The sequence below is a fragment of the Trachypithecus francoisi genome, unplaced genomic scaffold (assembly GCF_009764315.1).
Source record: "Trachypithecus francoisi isolate TF-2019V2 unplaced genomic scaffold, Tfra_2.0 Lachesis_group11, whole genome shotgun sequence".
Lineage (NCBI taxonomy): Eukaryota > Metazoa > Chordata > Mammalia > Primates > Cercopithecidae > Trachypithecus > Trachypithecus francoisi.
This window is the reverse complement of record NW_022681456.1, coordinates 23,439,141-23,451,685: the sequence shown is the minus strand read 5'-3', so window position 1 is coordinate 23,451,685 and position 12,545 is coordinate 23,439,141. Positions and strand designations below refer to the sequence as shown.

Sequence of the window (12,545 nt, the reverse complement as noted above, 5' to 3'; positions counted from 1 at the left end):
GCCTTCTTTGCTCTTTCCCCAGTGAATGCCACAGCTGGGCTCAAATCAGGACAAAAAGAAGGAAAAACACAGGAAACTAGGGAGGAAAGGGCAGGGGAAGCACCAGGGCTAACATGTATGCATTTATGCACTGCTTGCTGTGTGCCAGAGGCACTGTGTAGGACTCTACCTTCATGAGCTCTGTCCAGCTGCATGAGAGGAAGCACGCCCAGAGAGGTGAAGGAACTTGCCCAGGGCCACACAGCAGGGAGGAGTCTCCCAGGTTCCCCATGAAATCACATCTCCCCCCATTTACCAAGAAGCCACAGAGACTGGACAGAAAGAGGCTGCAGACAATCAGTGGCTCTGTCCACCCTGGTCCCGAGAATAGCCAGCTTTTGTCCCAGACACCGGGGGCCCCACCCTGCCAGGGACTTTCAATGAGGCTCTTCTGGAATTCTCTCTGGGCCAGAAACCTGAGGCCAGGTGGGGAGGAAGCTCATCTCAGATGACCGTTGCCATGGGCACAGCCACTCTCAGCCGCCCAGCCACTGGCTGTGATTCCATTCCTCTGGGCAGCCGGGCGTGGTGGCCTGTGGGTAGGGCCAGTCACAGCTGGCCATAGGCACTTCAAAGATAGTCTCCATCTGAAGGCCATGGCACAGGCAGGGATGGGAGTGTCCAGGCCTTGGTCCCAGGGAAAGCAGGCTGATTCAGGACTTCTCAGCTGGGGTCCCTGCGTGGGCAACTGGGAGTCCATGGAGGTCCTAGAACAGGGAGTGGAATTGTGAGGGGGTGAGGGAGGATCATGACTTTCAGAGGCCTGGGACACCCTCCCTACCCCATGCCCCCAACAAAGTAAAGCACACTTTGTGTGAGGAAGTCTCACTTTACCCAGCCAGGAAGGAGCAGAGGTTGGATTGGGGCAGGGGAGGAGATAGCCTCTCTTCTGAGTCCCCCAAAGGGACCCCTAGAAATAGATCCTGGCTAACAGCTCACAACCTGTAAACTGGCTCTGTCGCCCCCTACTCACAGGGGCTATGACTTCCCCTGTTCTTAGACCAAAAACCACACTCACGCTGGCCTCAGCACCTGTAGGTTTCATCCCCCACTGCCATCCTCTCTTATTCTCCAGGCTCTGGCCACCTTGGCCCCTCTCCGTCCTTGGTGCATGTTGCTTTCTCTCCTGCCCCGGGGCCTTTGCACTAGCTATGCCCCTTCAGATCCCAGCTCAAATGTCACCTCCCCAGAGAGCGCTGTTCACCCGGACTCCAATCTAAATCAGGGGTCTTATAGTCACTTCCATCACAGGACCCCTTTTGCTGTCCTCCATTGCTCATTTCCCTCTCTGGATTCACTGTGCACTGGACCTTGTTGTACCCCTGGGGAATAGAGACCTTATCTGTCGGCCGGGCAACTGTAATCCCAGCACCTTGGGAGGATGAGGCAGGTGGATCACCTGAGGTCAGGAGTTCAAGACCAGCCTGACCAACATGGTGAAACCCCATCTCTACTAAAAATACAAAAATTAGCCAGGCATGCTGGTGCGCACCTGTAATCCCAGCTACTCGGGGGGCTGAGATAGGAGAATCGCTTTAACCTGGGAGGCAGAAGTTGCAGTGAGCTGAGATCACGCCACTGCACTCCAGCCTGAGCAACAGAGTGAGACTCTGTCTGAAAATAAAAATAAAAAAAAAAAAAAAGAGAGAGAGGGAGAGAGAGACCTTATCTGTCTTCTTGCAAGATTCCCTGAGCCGCGTTCAGAGCCTTGAACATAGTAAGTGCTCAGCAAACGGGTTGAATGAGTATCCTTTCCAGACAATCTTCTCTGGGTCAGATCAAGGACTGATTAAGGGTTCATTATCTTCACAGCTGCCCTTTATCCAGCACCCTCTGGCAGGAGGCGCTGTGCTAAGTGTATTTGCATTTGTGGGCCCATTCCTTGTCAGAAGCAGAGCGTAGATTTTACTGGACTTATAAATACAAGCCAGGAGCTGGATACAGTGGTAAAAGGTATCCATTGACCGGGCGCAGTGGATCACGCCTATAATCCCAGCACTTTGGGAGGCCAAAGCAGGCGGATCACTTGAGGTCAGGAGGTGGAGACCAGCCTGACCAACATGGAGAAACCCTGTCTCTACTAAAAACACAAAATTAGCCAGGCGTGGTGGCACACTCCTGTAATCCCAGCTACTCTGGAGGCTGAGGCAGAAGAATCGCTTGAACCTGGGAGGCAGAGGTTGCGGTGAGCTGAGATCGCACCATTGCACTCCAGCCTGGGCAACAAGGGAGAAAGTCCATCTCAAAAAACAAAAAGGGTATCCATTGTAGATTGTCAGAGTTGGGCAGGAACTCTGAACTATCTAATCCCAATTTTGTTTTATTTTTATTTACTTATTTTTAAATTTATATATATATGTGTGTGTGTGTGTGTATATATATTTTCAATAGCTTTTGGGGAACAAGTGGTTTTTGGTTACATGGATGAATTGTATAGCAGTGAAGTCTAAGATTTTAGTGTTCCTGTCACCAGAGTAGTGTACATTGTTTTTACTTATTTTTTTATTGACAGAAAATATTTTACATATTTATGGGGTACAAAGTGAGTGTTACATGTACAGAATGTGTTATGATCAGGTCAGGGTATTTGGGGTATCCATCACTCGTATTTATCATTTCTATGAGTAGGTAACATTTCAAGTCCTCCCTGCTAGCTACTTTGAAATATACAAGCCCGGCACAGTGGCTCCCGCCTATACTCCCAGCACTTTGCGGGGCTGGGGTGGGCAGATCACTTGAGGTCAGGAGTTCGAGACCAGCCTGGCCAACCTGAGGAAACCTCCGTCTCTACAAAAAATACAAAAATTAGGGCCGGGTGCAGTGGCTCACTGTAATCCCAGCACTTTGGGAGGCCGAGGTGATGGATCACTTGAGATCAGGAGTTCGAGACAAGCCTGGCTAACATGGGGAAACTCCATCTCTACTGAAAATACAAAAATATTAGCTGGGCGTGGTGGCGCATGCCTGTAGTCCCAGCTACTCAGGAGGCTGAGGCAGAAGAATCACTGGAATTCAGGAGGCAGAGGTTATAGTGAGCCAAGATTGTGCCACTGCTCTCCAGCCTGGGAGACAGAGCGAGACTCTATCTCCAACAACTACAACAACAACAACAAAAATTAACTGGACATGGTGGTGCATGCCTGTAATCCCAGCTACTTGGGAGGTTGAGGCAGGAGGATGGCTTGAGCCTGGGAGGTGAAGGTTGCAGTGAGCTAAGATTGGGTCACTGCACTCCAACCTGGGCGACGGAGACAGACATGGTTTAAAAAAAAGAAAAAGAGAGAAAGAAATATATAACACATTGTTGCTAACTATAGTAGTAACTACTCTGCTATGGAATATTGGGGCTTATTTCTCCTACCTAACTATATGTTTGTACCCATTAACCAACCTCTCTTTATCCCACGCTCCCTCTATCACAACCTTCCCAGACTCTGGTATCTATCATTCGAGTCTCAAAAAAAACTTTCTTTTTTTTTAGACGGAGTCTAGCTCTGTCCCCCAGCATGGAGTGCAGTGGTGCGATCTCGGCTCACTGAAACCTCCACCTCTTGGGTTCAAGTGATTCTCCTGCCTTAGCCTCCCAAGTAGCTGAGATTGCAGGTGTGCACCACCACACCCAGCTAATTTTTATATTTTCAGTAAAGACAGGGTTTCACCATGTTAGCCAGGCTGGTCTCGAACTCCTGACCTCAAGTGATCCACCCACCTCGGCCTCCCAAAGTCCTGGGATTACACACATGAGCCACCACACCCGGCCTGTCATTCTGTTCTCTAACTCCAAGATATCTTTTTTTAAGCCCCCACAAATGAGTGAGAACATGCAATATTTGTCTTTCCGTGCCTGCCTCATTTCACTAAACATAATGACTTCCACTGCCAGCCATGTTGGCTGCAAATGACATGATTTCATTCTTTCATAAGGCCAAATAGTATTCCAGTGTGTGTATATACCACACTTTCTTTCTCCACTGTCTATCAGTGTGTATTTAGGTTGCTAATCTCGATTTTAAAGATGAAACTGAGACCCAGAGGACAGAAGAGGCTTGCCCAGAGTCACACAGCGGATCAGGGCAGAGTGAGAGTTGAGAATGCACAATGTTTTCTGGAGTGTTCCTTTTTGATGTGTTGAGAAAGGCCCTACTGTATCTTCACGTACAAGGAGTAGGCCAGGAGTGGTAGCTCACGCTTGTAATCCCAATACTTTGGGAGGCTAAGGTGGGCGGATCATGTGAAGTCAGGAGTTCAAGACCAGCCTGGCCAACATGGTAAAACCCCGTCTCTACTAAAAAAAAAAGTACAAAAATTAGCTGGGCATGGTGGCATATGCCTGTAGTCCTGGCTACTCTGGAGGCTGAGACAGGAGAATCACTTGAACCCAGGAGGCAGAGGGTGCAGTAAGCCAAGATCGCGCCACTGCACTCCAGCCTGGGCAAGAGAGCAAGACTCTCTCCCAAAACAAACAAACAAACAAATAAACAAGAACAAGGAGTAGGTGAAAATGCTCCAGTTTAACTGCATTAAGAACCAGTTGTCCTTTCAGGAGCCTTTGGCAGGCTGTAGCATCATAATTAATAAAAATATTAACACAATCCAGTTATTGAATATCTTCTATGTGTTAGGTATTTTACACACCTTATTTAATGTAATCCTGCAAGGTAGAGATGTTTCTGTCCCATTTCACAGATGCAGAAACTGAAGCTCAGAGAGGGGAACTGACTTGTCCTGGGCACTGAATTACAAAGTGTCAGAACCTGGACGTGAACCCAAGAATCGTTAGGTGGTGGTGGTGCTGGTGGCAGTGGTAGCAGTGAAAGTAACAGGACCTACCTAATGACCTTCACACTGAGGCAGGTGTGAACTCAGGGCCCCAAGGCATCTGCTGGAGGAGCTGCAAACTTTCCCAACAGTGTTCAATCATTTAGCCCCTAGGAAACAGCCCAAGCACGGTATGAGGACAAGTTCTCCTGCCCCTCCGGCCCTCCCTCCGTCCCACCCACTTTGGAAGCGGGCGGGAGCCTGGTGGGGTGCGGGGAGGCCCCTCCCAGCTCTGCCGCTGCGGCACAATGGGGACAGCGCCGCCTACCGGGCCCATGGGAGCAGGCGCAGGGCTGTGGGGCCGGCGTGAACCCTGGAACCCATCCACCAACCAGCAAAACTGAAGGGTGGTGTCCCCATATAACCTCCTGCAAACGATGGTAATTTGGTCAACATTGAACGATTACGCAGATAAGCGCCTGCCCGGGCCGCCTCATTGACTCGGTGAGCTAGAAACTGTTGGTATTCCCATTGTATGGATGAGAAAACTGAGGCTCAGAGGGGTGAAGTGAGCTGTCCAAGTCTACTTCCCTAATAGACAGCAGACCCAGGACTCCAGTATTCGATCTCATCAGCGTATGCCCCACATCACGTAAATATATCCTTGCAGTTTTATTGAACACCTGAACACCTACTAAGGCAGTTTACTATGCTCCAAACGTTGTTCTAATTACCTTACAAATGGTAACATTTAATTGAAGCCTCACAAGGAGACCTGTGTGTTACAGATAAGGAAACAAACTCTGAAAGGTGAAGTTGTAACCGAGTTCAAACTCCTTCCGCTCCCTGCATGACAGCCACTCAGTCTAGAGGCCAGGAGTTGGAACAAGGAAAGCGACTTTATTTCGGAGAGCCAGCAAACCCAGATGGCCTAAATGTTCTAAAGAGCTCTCTTAGAATTATATGGGCTTGGCCGGGTGCGGTGGCTCATGCCTGCAACCAGCACTTTGGGAGGCCGAGGTGGGCAGATCACAAGGTCAGGAGATCGAGACCATCCTGGCCAACGTGGTGAAACCTCGTTTCTACTAAAAATAAAAAAATTAGCTGGGCGTGGTGGTGCGTGTCTGTGGTACCAGTTACTCAGGAGGCTGAGGCAGGAGAATAGCGTGAACCTGGGAGGCAGAGGTTGCAGTGAGCCGAGATCACGCCACTGCACTCCAGTCTGGGCAACAGAGCGAGACTCTAACTCAAACAATATATATATATATGGGCTTGGCCTTGTCTAATATGTTAGGTAAACGGGGAAAGAAAGAGGCCAACTGCAGACACCTGGGTGCCGGCAAGGGTTGAGGGGGAGGTTGTGAAACTTCTTTGTCCTAGGGTAATGGTCTCTCATGTGACAATAGCCAAATCTCCTTGTTCCTATAAATCTTTAACAACGTATAGTTGTCTACATACTTCCTCTTAATCCTAAAGTTAGTTTCGAAAACTATGTAATTTCTATTTCTGCATTTTATCTCAGTGGCTCTAAAATTATCTTAGCTTTCAAACAGGAATGGGTAAAGGCCCCTTAAACAAAAATGGACCAGTCTGGACAACATAATCAATACAAAAAATTTTTTTAAAGATTAGCTGGGGTCGGATGTGGTGGCTCACGTCTGTAATCCCAGCACTTTGGGAGGCCGAGGCAGGTGGATCACCTGAGGTCAGGAGTTCGAGACCAGCCTGGCCAACATGGTGAAACCCCGTCTTTACTAAAAACACAAAAAGTAGCTGGGTGTGTTGGCGAGCACGTGTAATCCCAGCTACTCAGGAGGTTGAGGCAGGAGAATTGGTTGAACCCAGGAAGTGGAGGCTGCAGTGAGCCGATATCACACCACTGCACTCTAGCCTGGGCAACAGAGCAGAACTCCTTTTCAAAAAAAAAATTAGCCAGGCATGATGGTGCATGCCTGTAGTACCAGCTACTTGGGAGGTTGAGGCAGAAGGATCTCTTGAGTCCAGGAGTTCGAAGCTGCAGTGAGCTATGATTGCACCACTGCATTCCAGCGTAGGTGACAAAGCAAGACCCTGTTTTTAAAAAGACAAAAGTTCTTCTGCTGTTTAATTGTTACAAAGTGAATTTCAGTTCCTTGTCTAGAACAGTGATGTATTACAATGGGTTTGACATGTTGCGTTGTAATGGGCTCAGTGAGTTTTAGTTGAATGAATCAACAAGTGAATGTCAACCCTCATCAAACATTTGAGCTAATTTGGGTTTCTGTGCAGTCAACCTGGGTCAGATAAGGCAGCATCCCATGAGTGGGAACGCTTTGGCAGGAGGTGTGCTGAAAACGGCTGTCAGCTGGCGCACAAGTGAACACAGCTGACGGGAGATTTGGAGTTGGACATGAAACTCCTGTGGCCCCATATCTGGCTGGGTCACCCTGGGCAAGTCTCTTTGCCACACCCTGGGGGGTTCAATTTCCTTCTCTGATAAATGGGGCTAGTGAGGTCCACAGGGCTACTGAGGTCCACGTCTCAGGCGGTTGTGAAATGATTTGTGTAGAGCACTTTTGCAGGGCCTGTTATATAGTGATCAATGTGTGTTCTTTCCTCCCTGCCCCAGGTGGAACTCAGTCCCACTTTGACAAGGATGAAATGGGAAGAGCATAGATGCCCTGCTGGCTTTTGTCTCTGGGATCGAAAACCCAAAATGCTCCCAGGATCCCCGCAGGTACTAGGACCGGGGGCTGACCCGGGAAAATCCCTGCCTTCCATAAAAATTTGCCCTCCCGGTCTCACCATATTATGTCAGAGACATGAAGAAAAGATTTTTTTTTTTTTTTTTGAAATAGAGTCTTGCTCTGTCGCCCAGGCTGGAGTGTAGTAGCGTGATCTCGGCTCACTGCCAGCTCCACCTCCCGGGTTCACGCCATTCTCCTGCCTCAGCCTCCCAAGTAACTGGGACTAAAGGCGTCCACCACCACATCTGGCTAATTTTCGTATTTTTAGTAGAGACGGGGTTTCACCATCTTGGCGAGGCTGGTCTTGAACTCCTGACCTCAGGTGATCCACCTGCCTTGGCCTCCCAAAGTACTGGGATTACAGGTGTGAGCCACCATGCCCAGCCTATTTTATTATATTTTTTAATAATCCTCAGATTAGGGATGCTACTGTTCATTCTAAGCTCTAATTGCTTTTTAGGTTTTTTTTTCCCCTTTGGATTTCCTAGAAATACAGAATTCTGTCTCTCCTTTTTAAAGTGATTTTTTATATTTATTTATTTATTTATTTATTTTTTGAGACAGAGTCTAGCTCTGTCACCCAGGCTGGAGTGCATTGGTGCAGTCTCGGCTCACTGCAGCCTCCACCTCCTGTGTCAAGCGATTCTCCTGCCTCAGCCTCCCAAGTAGCTGGCCACCATGTCCAGCTAATATTTTTAATTTAAAAATTTTTGTTGTTGTTTTTGGAAAGGGAATCTCACTCTGTCTCCCAGGCTGGAGTGCAGTGGCACAATCTTGGCTCCCTGCAACCTCTGCCTCCCGAGTTCCAGCGATTCTCCTGCCTCAGCAGGAGAGTAGCTGGGATTACAGGTGCACACCACCACCCCAGCTAATATTTTTGTATTTTTAGTAGAAATGGGGTTTCACCATACTAGCCAGGCTGGTCTCAAACTCCTGACCTCAAGTGATCCGTCTGCCTCGGCCTCCCAAAATGCGAGGATTACAGGCGTGAGCCCTTGTGTTCGGCCTTAAAATGATCTTTTCTTGGCCAGGGGCGGTGGCTCATGCCTGTAATCCCAGAATTTTTGGAGGCCAAAATAAAATAAATATTTCCCTCTACATTTAACCCTAGAATCAGAAAAAACAACAGCCCATGAAAAAGTGCAAACTGGTCTGGGGTGGGGAGGCCATAGGGATGGGTGGAGACTAAGGCAAAGTGGAGAATTGATTCCCCCTTCCCTTGCCCTGCCCAGCCAAGGGGGCAGTCATCTCTCAGCTCCCGCCAGGCAGCCTGGTTTTTCAAAAGAAGCTAGAAACCCAAGGTTCTTTTCTTTTTTTAATTATAAGTTACATAGGTATACACGTGCCATAGTGGTTTGCTGCACCTATCAACCCGTCATCTAGGTTTTAAACCCTGCATGCATTAGGTACTTGTCCTAATGCTGTCCCTCCCCTTGCCCTCACCACCGACAAGCCCCAGTGTGTGATGTTCCCCTCCCTGTGTCCATGTGTTCTCATTGTTCAACTCCCACTTATGAGTAAGAACATGCGGTGTTTGGTTTTCTGTTCCTGTGTTAGTTTGCTGAGAATGATGGCTTCCAGCTTCATCCATGTCCCTGCAAAGGACATGAACTCATTCTTTTTATTTATTTATTTATTTATTTATTTATTTATTTTTATTATACTTTAAGTTCTAGGGTACATGTGCATACGTGCAGGTTTTTTTACATATGTATACTTATGCCATGTTGGTGTGCTGCACCCATCAACTCATTAGCACCCATCAAGTCATCATTATATCATGTATAACTCCCCAATGCAATCCCTCCCTCCTCCCCCCTCCCCATGATAGGCCCCAGTGTGTGATGTTCCCCTTCCCGAGTCCAAGTGATCTCATTGTTCAGTTCCCACCTATGAGTGAGAACATGCGGTTTTGGTTTTCTCTTCTTGTGATAGTTTGCTAAGAATGATGGTTTCCAGCTGCATCCATGTCCCTACAAAGGACGCAAACTCATCCTTTTTATGGCTGCATAGTATTCCATGGTGTATATGTGCCACATTTTCTTAATCCAGTCTGCCACAGATGGACATTTGGGTTGATTCCAAGTCTTTGCTATTGTGAATAGTGCCGCAATAAACATACGTGTGCATGTGTCTTTGTAGTAGAATAATTTATAATCCTTTGGGTATATACCCAGTAGTGGGATGGCTGGGTCATATGGTACATCTAGTTCTAGATCCTTGAGGAATTGCCATACTGTTTTCCATAATGGTTGAACTAGTTTACAATCCCACCAACAGTGTAAAAGTGTTCCTATTTCTCCACATCCTCTCCAACACCTGTGGTTTCCTGACTTCTTAATGATTGCCATTCTAACTGGTGTGAGATGGTATCTCATTGTTTTTTGATTTGCATTTCTCTGATGGTGAGTGATGATGAGCATTTTTTCATGTGTCTGTTGGCTGTATGAATGTCTTCTTTTGAGAAATGTCTGTTCATATCCTTTCCCCACTTTTTGATGGGGTTGTTTGTTTTTTTCTTGTATATTTGTTTGAGTTCTTTGTAGATTCTGGATATTAGCCCTTTGTCAGATGAGTAGGTTGCAAAAATTTTCTCCCATTCCGTAGGTTGCCTGTTCACTCTGATGGTAGTTTCTTTTCTGTGCAAAAGCTCTTTAGTTTAATTAGATCCCATTTGTCGATTTTGGCTTTTGCTGCTGTTGCTTTGGTGTTTTAGACATGAAGTCCTTGCCCATGCCTATGTCCTGAATGGTACTACCTAGATATTCTTCTAGGTTTTTATGGTATTAGGTCTAACATTTAAGTCTCTAATCCATCTTGAATAATCTTCGTATAAGGGGTAAGGAAAAGATCCAGTTTCAGCTTTCTACTTATGGCTAGCCAATTTTCCCAGCACCATTTATTAAATAGGGAATCCTTTCCCCATTTCTTGTTTCTCTCAGTTTGTCAAAGATCAGATGGCTGTAGATGTGTGGTATTATTTCTGAGGACTCTGTTCTGTTCCATTGGTCTACATCTCTGTTTTGGTACCAGTACCATGCTGTTTTGGTTACTGTAGCCTTGTAGTATAGTTTGAAGTCAGGTAGCGTGACGCCTTCAGCTTTGTCCTTTTGACTTAGGATTGTCTTGGCAATGCGGGCTCTTTTTTGGTTCCATATGAACTTTAAAGCCGTTTTTTCCAATTCTGTGAAGAACTCATTGGTAGCTTGATGGGGATGGCATTGAATCTATAAATAACCTTGGGCAGTATGGCCATTTTCACGATATTGATTCTTCCTATCCATGAGCATGGTATGTTCTTCCATTTGTTTGTGTCCTCTTTTATTTCACTGAGCAGTGGTTTGTAGTTCTCCTTGAAGAGGTCCTTTACATCCCTTGTAAGCTGGATTCCTAGGTGTTTTATTCTCTTTGAAGCAATTGTGAATGGAAGTTCATTCATGATTTGGCTCTCTGCTTGTCTGTTACTGGTGTATAAGAATGCTTGTGATTTTTGCACATTTATTTTGTATCCTGAGACTTTGCTGAAGTTGCTTATCAGCTTAAGGAGATTTTGGGCTGAGACGATGGGGTTTTCTAAATATACAATCATGTCATCTGCAAACAGGGACAATTTGACTTCTTCTTTTCCTAACTGGATACCCTTGATTTCTTTCTCTTGCCTGATTGCCCTAGCCAGAACTTCCAACACTATGTTGAATAGGAGTGGTGAGAGAGGGCATCCCTGTCTTGTGCCAGTTTTCAAAGGGAATTTTCCAGTTTTTGCCCATTCAGTATGATATTAGCTGTGGGTTTGTCATAAATAGCTCTTATTATTTTAGGTACGTTCCATCAATACCGAATTTATTGAGCGTTTTTAGCATAAAGGGCTGTTGAATTTTGTCAAAAGCCTTTTCTGCATCTATTGAGATAATCATGTGGTTCTTGTCTTTGGTTCTGTTTATATGCTGGATTACGTTTATTGATTTGCGAATGTTGAACCAGCCTTGCATCCCAGGGATGAAGCCCACTTGATCATGGTGGATAAGCTTTTTGATGTGCTGCTGGATCCGGTTTGCCAGTATTTTATTGAGAATTTTTGCATCGATGTTCATCAGGGATATTGGTCTAAAATTCTCTTTTTTTGTTGTGTCTCTGCCAGGCTTTGGTATCAGGATGATGTTGGCCTCATAAAATGAGTTAGGGAGGATTCCCTCTTTTTCTATTGATTGGAATAGTTTCAGAAGGAATGGTACCAGCTCCTCCTTGTACCTCTGGTAGAATTCAGCTGTGAATCCATCTGGTCCTGGACTTTTTTTGGTGGGTAGGCTATTAATTGTTGCCTCAATTTCAGAGCCTGCTATTGGTCTATTCAGGGATTCAACTTCTTCCTGGTTTAGTCTTGGAAGAGTGTAAGTGTCCAGGAAATTATCCATTTCTTCTAGATTTTCTAGTTGATTTGCGTAGAGGCATTTATAGTATTCTCTGATGGTTGTTTGTATTTCTGTGGGGTCAGTGGTGATATCCCCTTTATCATTTTTTATTGCGTCTATTTGATTCTTCTCTCTTTTCTTCTTTATTAGTCTTGCTAGCGGTCTGTCAATTTTGTTGATCTTTTCAAAAAACCAACTCCTGGATTCATTGATTTTTTGGAGGGTTTTTTGTGTGTCTATCTCCTTCAGTTCTACTCTGATCTTAGTTATTTCTTGCCTTCTGCTAGCTTTTGAATGTGTTTGCTCTTGCCTCTCTAGTTCTTTTAATTGTGATGTTAGAGTGTCAATTTTAGATCTTTCCTGCTTTCTCTTGTGGGCATTTAGTGCTATAAATTTCCCTCTACACACTACTTTAAATGTGTCCCAGAGATTCTGGTATGTTGTATCTTTGTTCTCATTGGTTTCAAAGAACATCTTTATTTCTGCTTTCATTTCGTTATGTACCCAGTAGTCATTCAGGAGCAGGTTGTTCAGTTTCCATGTAGTTGAGCGGTTTTGATTGAGTTTCTTAGTCCTGAGTTCTAGTTTGATTGCACTGTGGTCTGAGAGACAG

The 12,545-nt window shown here is 45.9% G+C and overlaps 1 long non-coding RNA gene across 1 annotated transcript; it reads right to left on the bottom strand.

Annotated features, from left to right (window-relative positions):
• On the bottom strand, positions 1-5,792 carry LOC117089431. Its single transcript, XR_004439597.1, has 2 exons — positions 4,870-5,792; positions 1-746 (listed from the first exon to the last, which is right to left on the bottom strand). It is a non-coding gene; the product is annotated as an uncharacterized LOC117089431 (long non-coding RNA).
• Positions 5,793-12,545: the final 6,753 nt, after the last annotated feature.